The sequence below is a fragment of the Schistocerca nitens genome, chromosome 2 (genome assembly GCF_023898315.1).
Source record: "Schistocerca nitens isolate TAMUIC-IGC-003100 chromosome 2, iqSchNite1.1, whole genome shotgun sequence".
In the NCBI taxonomy this organism is placed as follows: domain Eukaryota; kingdom Metazoa; phylum Arthropoda; class Insecta; order Orthoptera; family Acrididae; genus Schistocerca; species Schistocerca nitens.
This window is the reverse complement of record NC_064615.1, coordinates 754052504-754076580: the sequence shown is the minus strand read 5'-3', so window position 1 is coordinate 754076580 and position 24077 is coordinate 754052504. Positions and strand designations below refer to the sequence as shown.

Sequence of the window (24077 nt, the reverse complement as noted above, 5' to 3'; positions counted from 1 at the left end):
AATAAAACTGCTAGAAGTGACTTCCTAACTTCCAATGTAGCTTTTTTGACACACCATTATTTATAGGCTTTTTTTAAACTTAAACTCTCTCTTTCTCCTAAATTAATGCCAATACAGTTGCATGTTTTTGCCTCTTGGAGGGAAGTGCTACAGATGCGTGTGCAATGTTAATTTCAAAAGGAGTTTGATACGTTAATGTCCGATATGGCTGCGTTCGCAAATCGCGGTGTCCACCATAAGTTCCTGGACGACCGGAATTAAACTTTCTCACTCGCTATTGATCTACAGTTCGCGGTGAGACAAAAATTGAATGTGACATCTGTCAAACTACGCAGGCTGTGTTTACATCGTACCTAGTCAAGTTACCTCATTTTCACGAGTAATTATCTGGTTGTAGATGATTAGAGAGGTAAGTGAACAGGTATAGCTAATCTTCCAGTGTTTACGGGGTTAGTTACAGAGGTCTTTGTAATTTACAAAATGTAGTTACCAGGTTCAATTACATTCTCCACATCTACTCGGTTTAGAAGTGTTTCTAGTTCTTCTGGGGAATTATAATCAGGCATCAACTCAGTTAGGTTATTTCTAACAGATTCTCGTATGTATTCACGGTATATGATTTCACGAACTATACCCCTGAGAACCGTTTTCTCCGCATATGTAGACCGTGTAGTGATAGGACAGTGTTATTTTATACTTATATTGATATGGTGTCTGTTCTTTCAGACATGACCGAAAGAACAGACACCATTGATGACCTGCAGCCGTCTAGAACGAAATTAGAATTATAGTAATACCTTCAGCTGCTGACGGGCGTTGATATATGTCAACGGGGCAGGTGAAAATGTGTGCCCCGATCGGGACTCGAACCCGGGATCTCCTGCTTACATCGCAGACGCATCGATCTGAGTCACCGAGGGCTGTCATATTAAAATAAACTATTAGACACATTGTCTTAGACAATACTCTATTAGACACATTGTCTTAGACGATGTGTCTAATAGTGTATTTTAATAGGACAGTGTGGGATATTAGGGAATGTATAACAATTGTAAGTAAGTATTATAAATATGGATTCTTATATGGTTATATCACTTGTTGTGTACTTCACTGTTATTGTCTTATCTGCTTTCAGAAAACACTTGATAATGGCACTTTAAAGCCGAAATCATGTGTAAGTTTAATTGTAACACTGTAAATAAACAACAGTCTAATAGTGGTAAAGACTTTAAGAAATATGTTATGACTGTGGCCCCCATTATGAAAAAATTATTAAACGAACTATGAACGTCACCACATGTTGGTGATGACAAGCAACATAAGCTTAAACCAGCAGTTGATTTTATTTCGCGTTTTTGAAGTTTGGTGGAACTTGTCTTTGAAAATTGCATATTATTAGTTTTTTAACTTCAGTTCATAAGCAGATATTGGTTTTGAAATATTTATGGGTGGCATGTTTTATACTCAGTCTCCTGATATTAAATTGAATAAGCAAAGGCTGCCTTTCTACTATCCATGGAGAGTGAGTTTTCTACTCGTTCTCATGTTCCATAAGACGTTTACCTGAAAATCTTCGTCATTCTACACAATTCAGATACTGTTTAAGAGCGTGACGGAATTTCTTTCATTTTAATGGTGAATAGAATATTGCACTCTGATTGGAGTGTGCAGTGTGTGTGTCTGTGCGTGCGTGCGTGCGTGCGTGCGTGTGTGTGTGTGTGTGTGTGTGTGTGTGTGTGTGCGAGCATAATAACGTAATTCTTCAAATGAATATTTTTGTATATATCTTACACATGTTGTTTGGGCGATTTAATGATTTAATTTATAAGATTAGAAGCCAAGATCGCTTGATATGGAAAAGTTTATTTCATGGCCAGTTTCGACAGTAACTATCGGTCATCATCAGATTCTCACATCTCCCAGAAATATAACTAAACATAAGTTTCATCGACATGCACATACTCACATCTCGCTGAAATATAACTAAACATCAGTTTCATCGACAAACAGGGAACATGCTCCAGTTATGCCGTATGGTTATAAACGGAGTGTATTATGAATATGTCGACGAAACTGATGTGCAGTTATTTTTCTGGGAGACGTGTGAATCAGGATGATAGCTATTATTGTCGAAATTGGTCATGAAATAAACTATTCCACATTAAGTGAGCTTGGTTTCTAATATTCTGAACTTTTGTATATGATGCAAAATGTGCGTTCCGATAGTTTTGAGCAGTTTGTAAGTCTGTGTGTGTATGAGTGCGTTTTTATGCGTTTAAATTTGCCAGTCGACGGTATTTTTTATTTTTTAAAATTTCATTTTAATTTTTCAAGTTTCTTTGAATTATAAATTTCCTTCCATCTTCATGAAATCGTCGAAAACGGGGCTTGGCTTGTTACTTTACAATGATGACGTTATTCATACGGGGTGTGACGAATAACTTCTTCTAGGTCATGTGATGTAATCAAAGTGGATCAGAGCATACAATGTAAACAAATTGATTCAAGTGGTACTTTTCTGTGGTATTAAACACAGCTGAATACCCATACGTACACAAATAATACAAATAATTTTGATTCTAAATGACAATGAGCTGATTGTGGTTTTCAGGGGAACAAGTTGCGTCATATCTTTAGAAAGTAAGTTTAGAACAAGTGGTACTTTCTTTGCAGATTTGAAAGGTGTTAAGGAGTAACTGTGGCATGGTGGATGGGCTGAGGTATTACGAATATTATATGCGGGTTTTATTTCTGTGAATTTGGAAGAGGATGGTACTATATACAGGGTGGTCCATTGATAGTTACCGGGCGAAATATCTCACGAAATAAGCATCAAACGAAAAAACTACAAAGAACGAAAATCGTGTAGTTTGAAGGGGGAAACTAGATAGCGGTATGTTTGGCCAGCTAGATGGCACTGCCATAGGTCAAACGGATATCAACTGCGATTTTTAAATACGAACCCCATTTTTTATTACATATTCGTGTAGTAAGTAAAGAAATATGAATTATTTGGACCACTTTTTTCACTTTGTGATAGATGGCGCTGTAATAGTCACAAACGTATAAGTACGCGGTATCACCTAACATTCCGTCAGTGCGGACGGTATTTGCTTCGTGATACATTACCCGAATCCCCCCCCCCCTCCCCCCTGAACCATGCACCTTGTTGGTGGGAAGGCTTGCGTGCCTCAACGATACAGATAGCCGTACCGTAGGTGCAACCAGAACGGAGGGGTATCTGCTGAGAGGCCAGACAAACTTGTGGTTCCTGAAGAGGGGCAGCAGCCTTTTCAGTAGTTGCAGGGGCAACAGTCTGGATGATTGACTGATCTGACCTTTTAACACTAACCAAAACGGCCTTGCTGTGCTGGTACTGCGAACGGCTGAAAGCAAGGGGAAACTACGGCCGTAATTTTTCCCGAGGGCATGCAGCTTTACTGTATGGTTAAATCATGACGGCGTCCTCTTGGGTAAAATATTCCGGAGGTAAAATAGTCCCCCATTCGGATCTCCGGGCGGGGACTACTCAGGAGGACGTCGTTATCAGGACAAAGAAAATTGGCGTTCTACGGATCGGAGCGTGGAATGTCAGATCCCTTCATCGGGCAGGTAGGTTAGAAAATTTAAAAAGGGAAATGGATAGGTTAAAGTTAGATATAGTGGGAATTAGTGAAGTTCGGTGGCAGGAGGAACAAGACTTTTGGTCAGGCGAATACAGGGTTATAAATACGTAATCAAATAGGGGTAATGCAGGAGTAGGTTTAATAATGAAAAAAAAAAATAGGAATGCGGGTAAGCTACTACAAACAGCATAGTGAACGCATTATTGTGGCCAAGATAGACACGAAGCCCACGCCTACCACAGTAGTACAAGTTTATATGCCAACTAGCTCTGCAGATGATGAAGAAATTGAAGAAATGTATGATGAAATAAAAGAAATTATTCAGATAGCGAAGGGAGACGAAAATTTAATAGTCATGGGTGACTGGAATTCGGTAGTAGGAAAAGGGAGAAACGTAGTAGGTGAATATGGATTGGGTGGAAGGAATGAAAGAGGAAGCCGCCTGGTAGAATTTTGCACAGAGCACAACTTAATCATAGCTAACACTTGGTTCAAGAATCATAAAAGAAGGTTGTATACATGCAAGAAGCCTAGAGATACTGACAGGTTTCAGATAGACTATATAATGGTAAGACAGAGATTTGGGAACCAGGTTTTAAATTGTAAGACATTTCCAGGGGCAGATGTGGACTCTGACCACAATCTATTGGTTATGAACTGTAGATTAAAACTGAAGAAACTGCTAAAAGGTGGGAATTTAAGGAGATGGGACCTGGATAAACTGAAAGAACCAGAGGTTGTACAGAGTTTCAAGGATAGCACAAGGGAACAATTGACAGGAATGGGGGAAAGAAATACAGTAGAAGAAGAATGAGTAGCTTTGAGGGATGAAGCAGTGAAGGCAGCAGAGGACCAAGTAGGTAAAAAGACGAGGGCTGCTAGAAAACCTTGCGTAACAGAAGAAATATTGAAGTTAATTGATGAAAGGAAAAAATATAAAAATTCAGTAAATGAATCAGGCAAAAAGGAATACAAACGTCTCAAAAATGAGATCGACCGGAAGTGCAAAATGGCTAAGCAGGGATGGCTAGAGGACAAATGTAAGGATGTAGAGGCTTGTCTTGAAACGAGGATATAAGATGAACATCAACAAAAGCAAAACGAGGATAATGGAATGTAGTCTAATTAAGTCGGGTGATGCTGAGGGAATTAGATTAGGAAATGAGACACTTAAAGTAGTAAAGCAGTTTTGCTATTTGGAGAGCAAAATAACTGATGATGGTCGAAGTAGAGAGGATATAAAATGTAGACTGGCAATGGCAAGAGAAGCGTTTCTGAAGAAGAGAAATTTGTTAACATCGAGTATAGATTTAAGTGTCAGGAAGTCGTTTCTGAAAGTATTTGTATGGAGTGTAGCCATGTATGGCAGTGAAACATGGACGATAAATAGTTTAGACAAGAACAGAATAGAAGCTTTCGGAATGTGGTGCTACAGAAGAATGCTGAAGATTAGATGGGTAGATCACATAACTAATGAGGAGGTATTGAATAGAATTGGGGAGAAGAGGAATTTGTGGCACAACTTGACTAGAAGAAGGGATCGGTTGGTAGGACATGTTCTGAGGCATCAAGGGATCACCAATTTAGTATTGGAGGGCAGAGTGGAGGGTAAAAATCGTAGAGGGAGACCAAGAGATGAATACACTAAGCAGATTCAGAAGGATGTAGGCTGCAGTATGTACTGCGAGATGAAGAAGCTTGCACAGGATAGAGTAGCATGGAGAGCTGCATCAAACCGGTCTCAGGACTGAATACCACAACAACAACAACATTACCCGTGTTAAAATGGACCGTTTACAAACTGCGGAAAAGGTAGATATCGTGTTGATGTATGCTATTGTGATCAAAATGCCCAACGGGCGTGTGCTATGTATGCTGCTCGGTATCCTGGACGGCATCATCCAAGTGTCCGGACCGTTCGCCGGATAGTTACATTATTTAAGGAAACATAAAGTGTTCAACCACATGTGAAACTTCAACCACGACCTGCAACAAATGATGATGCCCGAGTAGGTGTTTTAGCTGCTGTCGCGGCTAATCCGCACATCAGTAGCAGATAAATTGCGCGAGAATCGGGAATCTCCAAAACGTCGCTGTTGAGAATACTACGTCAGCATCAGTTGCACCCGTACCATATTTCTATGCACCAGGAATTGCATGGCGACTACTTTGAAAGTCGTGTACAGTTCTGCCACTGGGACGCGACGATAAGTTTTTTTGCACGCGTTTTATTTAGCGACGAAGCGTCATTCGCCAACAGCGGTAACGTAAACCGGCATAATATGCACTATTGGGCAACAGAAAATCCACGATGGCTGCGACAAGTGGAACATCAGCGACCTTGGACGGTTAATGTATGGTGCGACATTATGGGAGGAGGGATAATTGGCCCCATTTTATCGATGGCAATCTAAATGGTGCAATGTATGCTGATTTCCTACGTAATGTTCTTCAAATGGTTCAAATCTCTCTGGGCACTATGCGACTTAACTTCTGAGGTCATCAGTCGCCTAGAACTTAGAACTAATTAAACCTAACTAACCTAAGGACATCACACACATCCATGCCCGAGGCAGGATTCGAACCTGCGACTGTAGAGGTCGATCGGCTCCAGACTGTAGCGCCTAGAACCGCATTGCCACTCTGGCCGGCACGTAATGTTCTACCGATGTTACTAAAAGACGTTTCACTGCATGACAGGGTGGCGATGTGCTTCCAACATGATGGATGTCCGGCACATAGCTCGCGTGCGGTTGAAGCGGTATTGAATAGCATATATCATGACAGGTGGATTGGTCGTCGAAGAACCATACCATCGCCCGCACCCGTTCACCGGATCTGACGTCCCCGGATTTCTTTCTGTGGGGAAAGTTGAAGGATATTTGCTATCGTGATCCACCGACAACTCCTGACAACATGCGTCAGCGCATTGTCAATGCATGTGCGAACATTACGGAAGGCGAACTACTCACTGTTCAGAATAATGTCGTTACACGTATTGCCAAATGCATTGAGGTTGACGGACATCATTTTGAGCATTTATTGCATTAATGTGGTATTTACAGGTAATCACGCTGTAACAGCACGCGTTCTCAGAAATGACAAGTTCACAAAGGTACATGTATCACATTGGAACAACCGAAATAAAATGTTCAAACGTATCTACGTTCAATATTTTAATTTAAAAAACCTACCTGTTACCAACTGTTCGTCTAAAATTGCGAGCCATATGTTTGTGATTAATACAGCGCCATCTATCACAAAGCGAAAAGGGTGGTTCAACTAAAACATTTATATTTATTTACGTACTACACGAATATGTAATAAAAATGGGGGTTCCTATTTTTAATAAATACATAGTTGATATCCGTTTGACCTATGGCAGCGCCATCTGGCGGGACAACCATAGCGCCATCTGGTTTTCCCCTTCAAGCTAGACATGTTTCGTTCTTTGTAGTTTTTTCCCGGTCACGATCAATTGAGCACCCTGTATTTTACCGAACCCACTCCAAGAGCTTGCAAAGAACAGTGCAGAGGAGAGAAACTATGACTCGGAGAGGAAGAAGAGGATGCTGCCGAGTCCAAAAGGACGGGTAGATAGAACGAATATCATCGTGAGGTTTGTTGAAAAAGGATGTAAGTTTATGTATTAGAATGATTGATGTTAGCTGCATATATTGGCTTTAGTGTGACTGATATTGAGCAAGTGAGAAATGAAAGACTTCCGTAGGCGTTCATTTGGATGAAGAGAAGGAAGAACGTTATTAATACAGGAAATGCATTTAATAGTGGAGGAGAAGTGGGTGCAGAAAGGAATTTGAAGTGCATCATATCCAAGGACACGGAGAGAAAGGAACTGCATAGAAGAAACTACAGTAAATCGAATAAAGGCTGTGTATCTGTGCTATGCTGCATGGTGAAGGAATGCAATCCCCATGACCGCCCGGGTTGTATTGTTAGTCCATTGTGACTTTCTATTAAACGGCTACTAAGTGATACTCCCTTGTTTATGACTGAAGGTGAATATGAATCTTGCAATTGGATAGGAAGACTTCAAGTGTTTGGATTAACCCACAGATGTGATATTCGAAACGTCAGTGAGACACCACAGAAGAAATTCTCTCTTTATGTTCAAAGAGAGATGTATTCTGTGATCTGTACTTGGTCCAAAGAGCATGTTGAGTTATATGTTTCTTGTTGGTGTAAATTACATTTCTCAGACAAGAGGCATCGGTGGCAGCTGTGACGGTCTAATACCAGTTTCAGCACTAGTTTTCTCGTAAAATACCCAAAGCACAACGCAAGACACTAAATACAGCATTCAAGAATGACCCTAGAGAACCTTCAGTGCAACAAAATAACTTGTTCAAAAATCTAGAGTGGCTATCGGGCAATTGGTTTGAGAGTTTTTGAGTTCTGTAAATTTTGTAATACATTGCAAAGGAACAAAAAAGAAGTTGCAGGGGGGCGAGCTGTGCTCTCACTATCCTTTAAAGAATGTCCACCTACCTGATGGGTTTCATGTTGTCTTCCCTTTTACTCTGCGATGATACATATTGTTTTGGCCGGCAAAAGCAAGGGTCACATAACTCTAGTCTATGGGCAGTAGTTGTACGTTAGTTAAACTATCGAGCGTTCGGGATTCTTGCAAGAATCGTTTGAAAAAAAATGTGTAAAATTTCCTTTAATTTGGTTTATTGTCTTTAAAACACGTATTTCATAGCGACCACAATTATACAATGTTACACTAGCCAAGACTACTTGCAAGTTAACACATTCAGTAGTTTAGTATGATTCGTGTAAAGAAGTGCTCTCCATAATTTCTTGTAATCTGCATGAAACACGCCACGCGGAGTTTACATATGACATGAAGTGCTCACACGCGAATATCTCCTAAAATCAACCACTCACAAAGTTCAAACTTTCATAAAATACTCATTACTGTAGTCGGTTTACGGCGACGACACGAGAACCGGTCAAATGCACGAATCATTTCATTTTGCTACAAATTTGATCACGACGGTTTAACGTAGGTGTTTACCAGGATAGAGCTCCCGAGCGACTCTCTCGACTCACATATCTGAGGCACAAAGCCGTACTCAAATGCGCGAGAAATGTTGAATTCCTATTGGCTAGTAGATTAAGCAGCCAGTTAGATCATCTTGAGCACTTCTACACTCGCGGTTTTTCTAATGTCACCCAGTCAGATTACCACAAGTAATTTAGACTAGAAATCTCCGAAACTAAATAAAATTTAATGAAAGCAATATGCAATTCCTTTCCACAAAATAAATTAATAATAAATGTAATACTGAACGCCCCTTCTGGTTGCCTTCTACAAAATCAAGTTCACTCGGATATACGTCACACGTTCCCCTATTGCACAACTTTCTCGCGCATTACATTTACGTAGTTTTAATAAAATATCACATTCTCACTTTATATAAGTCCTCCATTCACTCTTTCAATCTCTCCAAACCACTCACACAATCAAAACACGATGAAATAATAATTTTCCGAAGTAGTTTTAATTACGTCACAAATCTATCCTAATGAAACTAAAGAAAATTCCAGAAAATTAGATTACATTAGAGTCAACGACTCAAGTTTTTCAATGCCAGCACTGTTGTTCTGTATTTTAGGAAAAAATTTTGTATCTTTGAAAGTATTGCAGTAATTAATTTGAAACTTTGGCAGTTTGGTTGTGTTGTCCGTAGAATTTTATACACTAAATATGAGAAAGAGCAATTAATATTTAATAGTACATCTTCAAATTCATAGAGAGTATGTGTAACATACTGCACACAGAGTTAAGTAAGTACACGGCTCGCTCGACCCAGTAGCCATCGTCAGCCACGCCAGCGTGAGAACCAAAATCTGGTCTCCTCACAGCCCCATGGCAGACTACGCTTCCTACACAAGATGACAACTCGCAATAATTTGCGCGTTACAAAGTGAAGGAATAGTACTCATAAATGAAGATATGTGGTTAGAAAATAGTTACGTTTAATACTGTAATAAATTGTGCTATGACATAGAAAGTATTATTGCACGAATACATGTTGACTTCGTATGAAAATAAAATATAGCTTATCTTCCGCCGATTTAAAAACATTTTTGGATTTTAAACGTTAGCAACACGAAGAGGTATCGTAATAACAAACATAAATTGTAAGTCACATTCCTTACCACGCTGATTTCACGCTCAAGAAAATTAATGACGATGATTCTGATTGTGACTAATCTTGCATCGTAATTTATCGCACTTCCGTGAATGGAACGTGGTTCTCTCAGTCAGTTGCCTAAAATCATGTTACTTTGTATCTCTGCTTTCTGCTTGGTCGTCAGTTAACAGTTTAGCAAGATTAGGTTAACGTATGTATTCCAAGAATTTGGCGATTCACGTGTACTGTCTGCTCAACTGCTGCGCACCTGTACACTGACGTTCTTACAGACAATTCAAATTACTACACCCTGTACGTACGTGCCGAATACACACGTAATCGTTAGTGTTCACTGAAGAGGAAAAACGTATAACACGTATGATTCGTACAAAGATAGTAACTGTTCCCAAAGAACAGATACCATTGATGACCTTGCAGCGTCTCTAGAATAAATGATAATTAATTGAAACCCTCAGCTGCGGACAGGTGTTGTTGATGTACCTCGTAGGGACAGCTGAAAAGTGTGTCCCGACCGGGACTCGAACCCGGGATCTCCTGCTCACATGAGGCTGCACGGTCATCGTTGGTATCTGTACTTTGGGAACAGTTACTATCTTCATATAAAATTAAAGGCTACCCGGCCATTGACCGTCTGTGCGAATGCACACAGGTTGCCCGGACTCTTACGGGAATCGCCACCTTAGTTGGCGCGAGTAATGAGTGGATGGGCAAATATCAATTAGAAACATTACATATGTAGATTGTCGACAGTTGGAAATATGGGTCTCACGGGAAGCGTGCAAGGGATAAGTCCCTGCAGTCGCGCTATTCATCTGTGTCCTCGGTGGCTCAGATGGATGCGGGCATGGTAGCTCAGCGTATTCGGTCAGAGGGTTAGCTACCCTGTGTAATAAAAAAACTGCGTTAACGAATCAACGAAGAAGCTGAACGGGTGTCATCGGACGTCGTTCCCGAACAAATTCAACGAACAATATACACTCCTGGAAATTGAAATAAGAACACCGTGAATTCATTGTCCCAGGAAGGGGAAACTTTATTGACACATTCCTGGGGTCAGATACATCACATGATCACACTGACAGAACCACAGGCACATAGACACAGGCAACAGAGCATGCACAATGTCGGCGCTAGTACAGTGTATATCCACCTTTCGCAGCAATGCAGGCTGCTATTCTCCCGTGGAGACGATCGTAGAGATGCTGGATGTAGTCCTGTGGAACGGCTTGCCATGCCATTTCCACCTGGCGCCTCAGTTGGACCAGCGTTCGTGCTGGACGTGCAGACCGCGTGAGACGACGCTTCATCCAGTCCCAAACATGCTCAATGGGGGACAGATCCGGAGATCTTGCTGGCCAGGGTAGTTGACTTACACCTTCTAGAGCACGTTGGGTGGCACGGGATACATGCGGACGTGCATTGTCCTGTTGGAACAGCAAGTTCGCTTGCCGGTCTAGGAATGGTAGAACGATGGGTTCGATGACGGTTTGGATGTACCGTGCACTATTCAGTGTCCCCTCGACGATCACCAGTGGTGTACGGCCAGTGTAGGAGATCGCTCCCCACACCATGATGCCGGGTGTTGGCCCTGTGTGCCTCGGTCGTATGCAGTCCTGATTGGGCGCTCACCTGCACGGCGCCAAACACGCATACGACCATCATTGGCACCAAGGCAGAAGCGACTCTCATCGCTGAAGACGACACGTCTCCATTCGTCCCTCCATTCACGCCTGTCACGACACCACTGGAGGCGGGCTGCACGATGTTGGGGCGTGAGCGGAAGACGGCCTAACGGTGCGCGGGACCGTAGCCCAGCTTCATGGAGACGGTTGCGAATGGTCCTCGCCGATACCCCAGGAGCAACAGTGTCCCTAATTTGCTGGGAAGTGGCGGTGCGGTCCCCTACGGCACTGCGTAGGATCCTACGGTCTTGGCGTGCATCCGTGCGTCGCTGCGGTCCGGTCCCAGGTCGACGGGCACGTGCGCCTTCCGCCGACCACTGGCGACAACATCGATGTACTGTGGAGACCTCACGCCCCACGTGTTGAGCAATTCGGCGGTACGTCCACCCGGCCTCCCGCATGCCCACTATACGCCCTCGCTCAAAGTCCATCAACTGCACATACGGTTCACGTCCACGCTGTCGCGGCATGCTACCAGTGTTAAAGACTGCGATGGAGCTCCATATGCCACGGCAAACTGGCTGACACTGACGGCGGCGGTGCACAAATGCTGCGCAACTAGCGCCATTCGACGGCCAACACCGCGGGTCCTGGTGTGTCCGCTGTGCCGTGCGTGTGATCATTGCTTGTACAGCCCTCTCGCAGTGTCCGGAGCAAGTATGGTTGGTCTGACACACCGTTGTCAATGTGTTCTTTTTTCCATTTCCAGGAGTGTAGAACAAAAAGGGCGTGTTCGGTCAGAGGGCTGCGTGCTCTCTCTAATAAAAAACTGAGTCAGCAGTCGGCAGCTGAGGGTTTGAATTAATTGTCATTTACGTATGATTCGTGTATTGACGTTCTGCATGAAATGGGGAAAAACTGCGATTTGTTTGTTTCTGTTTGACTTGGTCACTGGACACGGTGTGCTCCAGTTGGTAACGATATGTAGTAGGTAATAAATATATCGCAGCATCCAAAAAAAAAAGATATGTTTAAAGCGAGGGAAATAACTATGAAAGAGTACCAAGGAGCCAGGCAGAAATGAAGACCGCACTTCTCCTGACTGTTAGCCCAGTGTCTTTATGGTGGCGGCCTCACATGAGGTAACGACAATTTCAGGCTACTCCCGCGATATGTTGCGTAACGCAGCACATTTATGCAACACAGCGAAAGTATTTAAGTAGTGAACAAAACTAAACTCCATCGGAACAGGCATCGGAAGGTGCAAAGGCGTCGTTCGACTGCCATGTCATCCTCAAACGCCAGGCGGCAATGGACGCAGGTTTGGACGGGCACGTGGTCAGCACTCCGCTCTCTCGGCCGTTGTCAATTTTCGTGACCTGAACCACTATTGCTTGATCAACCTTTGGCGAAATACGGTTGCACAACACCTTCAGTCAAACACAGAGCACACTGTCAGATATATATGGACTGTCTCCAGATGTTGTTTGTTGTTGCAGTCTTCAGTCCAGAGAATGGTTTCATGCAGCTCTCCATGCTACTCTATCCTGTGCAAGCTTCTTCATCTCCCAGTACTTACTGTAACCTAGATCCTTCTGAATCTGCTTAGTGCATTCATCTCTTGGTCTTCCTCTACGATTTTTACCCTCCACTCTGCCCTCCAATGCTGAATTTGTGATCCCTTGATGCATCAGAACATGTCCTGCCAACCTGTTCCTTATTCTTGTCAAGTTGCACCACAAACTCCTCTTCTCCCCAATTCTATTCAATACCTCCTCATTAGATATGTGATCTACCCATCTAATCTTCAGCATTCTTCTGTAGCACCACATTTCGAAAGCTTCTATTCTCTTCTTGTCCAAACTATTTATCGTCCACGTTTCACTTTCATACATGGCTACACTCCATACAAATACTTTCAGAAACGACTTCCTGACACTTAAATCTATACTCGATGTTAACAAATTTCTCTTCTTCAGAAACGCCTTCCTTGCCATTGCCAGTCTACATTTTTTTATCCTCTCTACTTCATCGTCAGTTACTTTGCTCCCCAACTAGCAAAACTCCTTTACTACTTTAAGTGTCTCATTTCCTAATCTAATTCCCTCAGCATCACCCGACTTAATTCGACTACATTCCATTATCCTCGTTTTGCTCCAGATAGCGAAACGTTAATCGCTTTTTGAAACTGCTTAACACAGCCAATCTGTGTGGCCTTGGCCTGCCACTAGTGGTTCCGATCGATGCCTTTGCAATCTTTCAAATGGTTCAAATGGCTCTGAGCACTATGGGGCTTAACTTCTGAGGTCATCAGTCCCCTAGAACTTAGAACTACTTAAACCTAACTAACCTAAGGACATCACACACATCCATGCCCGAGGCAGGATTCGAACCTGCGACCGTAGCAGTCGGGCGGCTCCGGACTGAGCGCCTAGAACCGCTATACCACCGCGGCCGGCTTGGAATCTTTGTATTAGGCACTACTTCATCAGTATTGGTGGTGGTGGTGGTTAGTGTTTAACGTCCCGTCGACAACGAGGTCATTAGAGACGGAGCGCAAGCTCGGGTTAGGGAAGGATTGGGAAGGAAATCGGCCGTGCCCTTTCAAAGGAACCATCCCGGCATTTGCCTGAAACGATTTAGGGAAATCACGGAAAACCTAAATCAGGATGGCCGGAGACGGGATTGAACCGTCGTCCTCCCGAATGCGAGTCCAGTGTGCTAACCACTGCGCCACCTCGCTCGGTGTTTCATCAGTATTAACATGGGCACTCATGACTTGTTCGTTCCTGCGTAGGCCAATAGTTAACGCCTGTACACTTTAGGGTGACCTATACTGGTGTCAGATACGCTAGCAACCTGTTGAGTGCTCCCTGAGGCAATAACAAACAGACGTGTCTGCGTTGTTTTGCTAAACCAATCTACCTACGTTCCTTCAGCGGTTGCGCCTTACTCGCATCACAGTGGCCTGAATAGCACTGTGAGCCATTTACGAAGCGACGGGGCACCTTTGCAAAAAGGGCTAAGGTATTATAACCGCCCTCTAACAGTACCCAACACTAATCTAATGGTTGAAATTGCTGGCAAGAGTGAATGGAAATGTCGTAAATTCATAACCGTGATAGCCATCACAGCCAGTCAGGTGACGCTGTAGCTCATATCGAACACGCTATCGATTCACGGCGCACGTGGATGGGTTTTTACGAGAACTGAGCGTTCGCTGCCAGCGCTTTTCACAAGCTGATGGGGAGGCCCAGAGCCCTTTCTGTGTGATCCCGATTTCTATACACTACATTTTCTTATTATTCGCATACAATATACGAAATTCCCGGCCGAACGAGTCGAAAAATTGCTTTTTCACAACGAGAGAGGTAGTTTCCGTATTCAATTTAGTACCCTTCACAGAATGATTTTTGAAAAGAAAAAAAAAAGCATCCGTTCCAGTGTTTCACGAGCCAGAGAACGTAAACAGTCCCATTAAAAGAAAATACATACATAGAATCTCCAATAATTGGGAAAATATACTGCTCTCTCGACTGCACGAAATACTCTCTCCCGCATCATAAAGAAGTCTGATGGCATTCAAAAATATGCTGCCAACTGACTGGAAACTTTTTATGCTTCTCGGGAGCGTACAGCGCAACAGTGCTGATGTAATTTTCGCATTTAGTGGAAGAAAAGCATTTGATTCTGCACAGAAGCTTTAATGTGAAGTAAGATGCATTTTCTAGGTTTTTCAATTGTAAGTAACATGTGTCACCTGTTAAGAGTTTTAACCGACTGTAGTAAAAAAATTAAATAATTCTGCAAAATTAAAGAGCAGCTGCTACCTGCGATTGAAATAGAATGGTTTAGGAACGTTGTTACTACCTCTCCGCTGGCGGAGCACAAACGATTACGTCACTTGGGGAATACATTATGTGGTACAAAAGATAACAGACGAAGGCTACAAAGAAAATACACACATTGCTGCCGGGGCAGAGAATGGAGAAATCTGCTGATCTATGTCACTTTGACTGAAGAAGGATTTGTAATGGCCCTGTTGCTGAGAACGCTGTATAATTTATAACTTTGCCAGATTTACTATTGCCGTATTTCGTAGAACAGTCTTACATGCCAACCTGGTGGGAGAATTCCTGGCACAGGCAGCAACCGGGTGCGTGTAGTGTAGCCTGGAGCGCTGGAGATGGCTAAGCATGAGTTGAACTACGTCACGTACAAAATGCGTTGTAAGATTATTTTGGAAATTGGAAATTTGTGGTAAGTTCCTATGGGACCAAACAGCTGAGGTCATCGGTCCCTAGGCTTAGGCCTACATACTACTTAATCTAACTTAAACTAACTTATACTAAGGACAACACACACACCCATGCCTGAGGGAGGACTCGAACCTCCGACGGGGTGTGCCGCACGAACCGTGGCAAGGCGCCCGAGACCGCGCGGCTACTGTATGGCAAAGTAACTTCATTCGGAAAGATTAGTTGTGAAAGTCTGTAGGCTAAATAACTGGTAGCAGGTATGTGTAACGAATTTTGTCTATAATCTATTGATAGAAAAAGAGATTGTCGGAATACAGCTGATTACTGCCGGCAACAGCTGAATTCTTAAATCAGTCGTGAATGCAAGGTGACAATCTATACTGGCTGATGGTTCGCTACAGCGTGCAGAACAGTACATGGTGTAGATAAGTTACTGCGGATCACAGCTGTAAGTGATCGCTCTGGTCTCGAAGGCTATGTCGCCACACAATATTTAGGTTTCGTGTCAAGAAAATTTCACAATTCACTGTCGGTCGAATGAAAAAGGTCCTGGTATGCAAATTACTATCTAGTTTACGTACCATGGCATCCTGAAATACAACGAGGCTCCAGAGAAACTGGTATAGGCAACCGTATTCAAATACAGAGATATTTAAACAGGGAGAATACGGCGCTCCGGTCGGCAAAGCCTATATAACGCAACAAGTGTCTGGCGCAGTTGTTAGATCGATTACTGCTGCTACAATGGCAGGTTATCAAGATTTAGGTGAGTTTGGTGTTATATTCGGTGCACGAGGGATGGGACGCAGCATCTGCGAGGTAGCGATGAAGTGGGGATTTTATCGTACGATCATTTCACGTGAATACCAGGAATCTGGTAAAACATCAAATCTCCGACATCGCTGCGGACGGGAAAAGATCCTGCAAGAACGGGACCAACGACGACTGAAGGGAATCGTTCAACGTGATGAAAGTGCAAGCCTCTCGCAAATTGCTGCAGATTTCAATGCTGAGCCATCAAAAAGTGTGAACGTGCAAGTCATTCAACAGAACATATCGATATAGGCTTTTGGAGCCGAAGGCCCAGTCGTGTAGCCTTGATGAATGCACGACACAAAGCTTTACGTCTCGCCTGGACCCGTCAACACCGACATTGGACTGTTGATGACTGCAAACATGTTGCCTGGTCGGACGAGTCTCGTTTCAAATTGTATCGAGCAGATGGACGTGTACGGGTGTGTAGATAACCTCATGAATCCATGGACCCTGCATATCAGCAGGGGACTGTTAAAGCTGGTGGAGGCTTTGTAATGGTGTGGGGCGGGTGCAGTCGAAGTGATACGGGATCCCTGATGCGTCTAGATACGACTCTGACTGGTGACACGTACGTAAGCATCCTGTCTGATCACTTGCATCCATTCATGTCCATTGTACATTCCGACGGACTTGGGAAATTCCCGCAGGACAATGCGACACCCACACTTCCATAATTGCTATAGAGGGCTCCAAAACACTCTTCTGCGTGCCGCTGGTCACCAAACTCCCCAGACATGAACATTATTGAGAATATCTGGGATGCCTTGCAACGTGCTGTTCAGAAGAGATCCTCTCCCCTCACCCCGCCCCCCGCCTCCCCGCCGTTAGTGCTCTTATGGATTTATGGACAGTCATGCAGGATTCATGGAATATCTGCCCTCCAGAACTATTTCAGATATCAGTCGGATCCATGCCATGTCGTGTTGCGGCACTTCTGCGAGCTTGCGAGTGCCTTACACGATGTTAGGCAGGTGTACCAATTTCTTTAGTACTTCAGTGTATATTCAACACAGCAGTCTCTGATACAGCCGTCAGTATTGTGCATCAACGGTGGAAGAACGCATATGAGTGATGTATGTCGGATATCAGGTTCAGAACGAGTGACTGCACAGTGAAGTAGTTCAATTAGGTACAATTTTCTGCACGGACCACGATCTGGGCCACTGTCAAACGTTAGGACGAGTTCTTAGCAGTGTGACGCAAAGCACCGAAAGGGCACGGCTCACCGGCTATACAGATGTTCTCGTGTTATCATCTGTCGAATATGAATGGATGTTTGTGAAGGTGCTGGTTTATGCCAAGATTTTGGACATTCGCATTTAATTCAAGATTGTGGACGTCTGTGGCACTCCCTTTCTGTCAGGATCAGTCGGTGGTAGTCGTTCTCAGAACTGAAGCTGCAGATTAACGTTGCAGGAGGTACACGATTTTGTTCACCACACTGTTTGCCATTGGGTGTTGCCAGTGGGAGTTAGCAAAAGAGCGCCAGTACATGTGCATTTGATCGTCCAGTTCGATACTAGTGATGACTGGGATACGTCAAGAGGTAAGAGATCGAGTCACTGTTCACCGTTTGTACGCACGGCTCTGGTTATTCACTCTCTCAAATTAGGTGAGAGTTTCTAAACATGGAATTCCAGGCTCCTTAGCTCCAGATCTCCACTCGCCGTAAAGTCAAGCGCCGGCACGCCAGTCGGGAACAACAGAGCAGAGGGGGCTGTGGGAAGAGGTCAGCGAATCGCTCGCTGACCGACCCCTCTCCAGGATGACAACGCGACAGCAGCGGCCCCTGTGATAGAGTACGTAAGCGCCACGCCCGACTGGTGGCGGCCAGTCAAACAGCACCCTCAAGACTAGCGACTTGCATAGAAGCGTCAATGCTCATTACTCCGCTTGAACCGTCCATGTATCGGCTTGCTTATTTCGTAGGTCGCCCTTTGCTTGCGACACATCTATGTAACACAAAGTTAAGCATTGTATTTGTTCATTATGTAACCAAACTCATTAATACGATTTGCTTGAATGTTGTCTAGCGATCCGAGAAAGCATGTTTAGTAGCGACCCCGTATTCGACGACTAGGCAGGATTTAACAGTCGGCATATACTTTTCACTGAGGTGACAAATGTCATCGGATATTTCCTAATGCCGTGTCGGACCTCCTTTTGCCCAGCGTAGTGTAGCAACTCGACGTGGCGTTCACTCAACTAGTCGCTGGAAATCCCCTGCAGAAATATTGAGCCATATGCCTCTACAGCCGTCCATAATTGCGGTGCAGGATTTTGTGCACGAACTGTCGTCTCGACTATGTCCCATATATGTTCGATGGGATTCATGTTGGTCCCTCAAATTGTCCAGAATATTCCTCAAATCAATCGCGAACAATTGTGGGCTGGTGACATGGCGCATTGTCCATCGTTGTTGGGGAAGATGAAGTACATGAATGGCTGAAAATGGCCATTTCTAGTCAATGGTCGGGTCGGTTGGACCAGAGGACTCATTCCATCCTAAATATTCGTTGATCCATTATGGATCGTTGGACGACGGCTGACATGAAGTTCCTGCTGCAATAATTTACCAACAGCCGTGTGATTTGTAGAAGTTTATTTTATTTTATGAACTTCTATCTGCTGACCAGTTTCGGCATCAATGTAATGCCGAAACTGGTAGCACATAGAATTTCATAAAATAAAACAAACTTCTACAAATCACATGGCTGTTGGTAAATTATTGCTTCAAGACATTCCATCATAGGTAAACACAGCCCACACCATTATGTAGCCATCACCAACTTGCACAGTGCCTTGTTGACATCTTGGATCTATGGCTTCGTAGAAACTGCGCCACACTCGAACCCTACCATCAGTACTTACCAACTGAAATCGGGATTCATCTAACGAAGCCACGGTTTTCCAATCGTCTAGCTCCAACCCAGGAGAGGCGCTGCAGGCGATGTCGTACTGGTAGCAAAGGTACCCGCAACAGTTGTCTGCTACCATAGCCCATTAACGCCAGATTTCGCCGTACTGTTCTAAAGGATAAGTTCGTCTATTTAAAGCAGTGTTGCTTCTCTGTTGGCATTGACAACTGCAGACGCCGTTGCTCTCTGTCGTGAAGGCCGTCAGCCACTGCGTTGTCCGTGGTGAGAGGTAATGCCTGAAATTTGGTATTTTGGGTACACTTTTGACATTGAGTCTCGCAACATTGAATTTCCTGACGATTTCCAAAATGGAACGTCCCATGATCTAGCTCCAACTACTGTTCTGGGTTGAAAGTCTGTTAATTCCCGTTGTGCGCCAATAATCGCGTTCGAAACCTTTTCACGTGAATCACCTGAGGACAAATGACAGCTCGGCAGTGCGCGGTTCTTTTATACCTTGTATACGCGATACTACCGCCATCTGTATATGTGCATATGGCTATCCCATGACTTGTGCCGCCTCAATGTATTAGAAGATTACAATCGGTTGTTCTACATCTTAGCAATAGTGTTGTCATACCTAGTCACCCATCCTGCATATTTATATGTTTCTGCATAGTTCTGTGGTAGAATCCCATTAACAGCTCATGGATCATTAAGCCGTATAGAATAATGATCACGTAAATTGTAATTCTGTGTAATATTTGCTTGAGTATTTTTGATTTGTCTTTATTTGTAACATTACACTTTTTATCAAACAGATGAGGCTTGTCACGTAATATATACTAGACTATAAAGGAACTACTTGCCAGAAGTCATAGATTATTGTACAGGTACAACGAATGCGACGGCAGCCGCCTGTCTAGACATTGTTAACTGCATAAGGAAGGCGGGAGATCATTGCGACCTGTCTGTCGAAGAGGATGGGCGAAGTAGCCAATAGAAATGAGAGGCTGCGCAAAGTGAGGGTTGGTGTGGTTTTAGGCCAATGCGGTGGCAGCTGCAACCTTTGTTCTGTACAGTCAATGATATGTTTTGCACAATTTCGACGAAGTTTCAGCGGATACTAACATGTTTATGCAAGTATTTGGAATACACAGCGTAATAAGGAGGAATCGCTCTGCAATACCTCTTACCGAACACAACAGACGATAACGCAAGTACATGGGAAACGTCCCGTAGTGTTGTGGGCACAGACGATTGCATTGACTAACAAGGCCTCTGTGTCTGCTTTCTCTGTCTTACCCAAAACATGTGTGTAAGTAAAAGCAATGGGACACGTTAAACAAAGAACTGTTTGCAAGTTCCACAGCAACGCTAGTGTTTGGAAGAGTCTGCTACTGGTTCATGGGGAAAAGTGCTTTTTGTGGGCGTATTGTATTCGGGTGATGCCCAGAGTCTCTTAACATATTTCACATGACAATGACAACATCAGAAAACTCTTCGTATCTCCGTCTCAGTGGAATGTCTGTCTTAGACGATATGACGATTACAGGCAGGTAGCAGCACTGCGGGAACGGAGGGAAGTATTGCTGTGTGTGGGAACAAGATGTTTAGCTCGTTTGTTACGCCAATTTTGGGTGTTCCGCTGCGAAAGAAAGACCTAATGAGAACTCCGGCTTTGAGGTCTTCTATTGATAAAATAACAACGGAACCCATCAATACAACAGCTTTAGCTCCAGTATTCAGGACTGTCGTATTTAAGAGTGAAATTTTAGGAAGTTGAGTCGAACGAGATGAGAAAGTCATAGTAATGTTTTCACCAAGTCTCTATTTTTTTCGTCTCTTATTGCAAGGGCTGATGAATCGTGTTACACATTGGGACGTGTTGATAATTGCGAAAAGGTATATCGAATGCGACTATCAGGTGATGCTTCTGCTTACCAACATGGTACCGCTCAAGCAGATGGAGTAGGTATTCTAGATTGGATGTCTGTACACGAGATGAAATGAGGCTGTTAATACCACTGTCATCATACCTCAACAGCAGACTATAGAGGAAATTAATGTTCAATTATACACAACTGTTTGTTCGCGTGCAGCACCTCACGAACAGCCCACTACCCATCGATCACGACCTTTCTCTCACGATAATTTGGGCAGCGCACTACAGACATAAGGATGCTTGAGCACTCTTAGCTCTTCACCAGTCCGAGACAACCAGAGCTCAGTGCTGTCTAACACATTTACTATATGATCGAGGGAGATGCCGCTCAGATAAACGTCTTGTCGTCTCCTCCACGTCTTTTGTCTCTCTCGGAGTCCCTGCCACAACGGGCCGTCGCCGCCATCAGGGTGAAAGGCGGTGGTCTTCCTTTTATATAACTACTCTTGTTTCTTGTACAGTGTTGCTTTGCACACTATCCATATCATTCAGGTGTTTTTTCTTCTGTTTCGGTTAACAGGAGACAACGAGACAATTCCAGTTTCTATTCATTTGCTTTCTTCCCTTCGTATAATTTCTTTCATCTGTTCACCATGTCTCTATTCTCTCTATCTTTGGACCACTTCATACCTCGTTTGTCACTGCTTCTACATGTGACTCAGGAGGAAGAAATTCCACCGGAACGGTAAGATGAAGAGTTATCATTTATTTTGTTATGATCATTCCCAAGTGAAAATATCTTGGGAGACACCGGGATGCATCCAAATACTATGTGCTTTCAAAAGCCAGTTTTTACACTTGAAACTATTGCACCCCCTCTCAAACTTCATTAAAACTATTGTTTCTTATTTAGCTTCAAATGGTTCAAACGGCTCTGAGCACTATGGCACTCAACACCTGAGGTCATCAGTCCCCTAGAACTTAGAACTACTTAAACCTAACTAACCTAAGAACATCACACACATCCATGCCCGAGGCAGGATTCGAGCCTGCGGCCGAAGCAGTCGCGCGGTTCCGGACTGAAGCGCCTAGAGCCGCTCGGCTACCGCACCCGGTTCTTATTTAGCGTTGCAATGAAGCACACAAATATTTCTTTTGTGGTACGGTCACTAGGATTCATGTCTCACAATGGGTTTTAACTACAGGCATGGACTCTAGAATGAATTTTTCGTTTTGCAGTGCACTGTGCGCTTATACGAAACTTCTTCGTGCGTGAAAGGCAAGGTACCCAGTTCGAGTCTTGGTGCGGAACACAGTTTTAATCTGTCAGGAAGTTGTATGGAATCTTTCTAAATTTATCAGTTTTCTTCTGAAGTTATCTGATTCTGCTGTTTCTTCTACTTTTGTATAGTGCAGTTCTAAATCTTTTGTAGTTTTTCAGACCCAAGTTGTTGCTGGTTTATTTACTTAGTAATAATTGAAGATTGTTTTTTTTCAGTCTATCGTCATTCATATTATAAAAATGTCAAAACAGCTGTCATTCTTGTTTTCCTTATTGTTTTTGCCATTGTGTTTTTTATATTTTTATTTATTAGGAAAAATCTAGATTTGGTGGTTTTGGAATTCTCTTCCAGGTTTCCTAGTGTCAGGTTGAAAAATAATCCGTCTCTGAGAGCAGTAACGACATCAAACAGCTCGGGAATTTCTGCATCCCAGAACGATCGTCATTTAATCAAACTGGGTTTTGAGAAATATTTCGCTTAATTTATTGTATGGCGGAAGGCATTATTGCTGTATACAAAATACATCATCGTCGATTGACACTGGACAGCAGAGATAGAACAAAGATTCACACTACACTTGAGAGGAGAACGTGTGTATTAAATACTCACCGAAAAAAAAGATGTATATAAAATATGAACGGAAGTCATAAATGTGATTTTTAGGTAAATCAAGACGTATTTCGAGTCCTGGAAGTCGTCCATCTTCATAATCTTAGAATGAGATTTTCACTCTGCAGCGGAGTGTGCGCTGATATGAAACTTCCTGGCAGATTAAAACTGTGTGCCCGACCGAGACTCGAACTTGGGACCTTTGCCTTTCGCGGGCAAGTGCTCTATCAACTGAGCTACCGAAGCACGACTCACGGCCGGTACTCACAGCTTTACTTCTGCCAGTACCTCGTCTCCTACCTTCCAAACTTTACAGAAGCTCTCCTGCGAACCATGCAGAACTAGCACTCCTGAAAGAAAGGATATTGCGGAGACATGGCTTAGCCACAGCCTGGGGGATGTTTCCAGAATGAGATTTTCACTCTGCAGCGGAGTGTGCGCTGATATGAAACTTCCTGGCAGATTGAAACTGTGTGCCCGACCGAGACTCGAACTCGGGACCTTTGCCTTTCGCGGGCAAGTGCTCTACCAACTGAGCTACCGAAGCACAACTCACGCCCGACTCACGCCCAACTCACGCATGGTTCGCAGGAGAGCTTCTGTAAAGTTTGGAAGGTAGGAGACGAGGTACTGGCAGAAGTATAGCTGTGAGTACCGGGCGTGAGTCGTGCTTCGGTAGCTCAGTTGGTAGAGCACTTGCCCGCGAAAGGCAAAGGTCCCGAGTTCGAGTCTCGGTCGGGAACACAGTTTTAATCTGCCAGGAAGTTTCATAATCTTAGTCTGTTATACGTAAATATATGTAACATGTTATCAGATATGGTATATAACGTATTATGTATGTTAGTAACACATTATACATTGAGCACCAGAAGATGGACCCTGATGGCTCGAATTAAATAAAAACCGTATTTGCGACTGAAAGCTTGTTATTTCC

At 43.5% G+C, this 24077-nt stretch overlaps 1 protein-coding gene and 1 non-coding gene across 2 annotated transcripts in view; one reads left to right on the top strand and one right to left on the bottom strand.

Annotated features, from left to right (window-relative positions):
• Positions 1-24077, bottom strand: part of LOC126235306 (adenylate cyclase type 3) — a 628591-nt gene that overhangs the window by 306999 nt on the left and 297515 nt on the right. The window lies entirely within an intron of this gene.
• Trnas-cga (transfer RNA serine (anticodon CGA)) lies at positions 23813-23887 on the top strand. Its single transcript has one exon. It is a non-coding gene; the product is annotated as a tRNA-Ser (tRNA).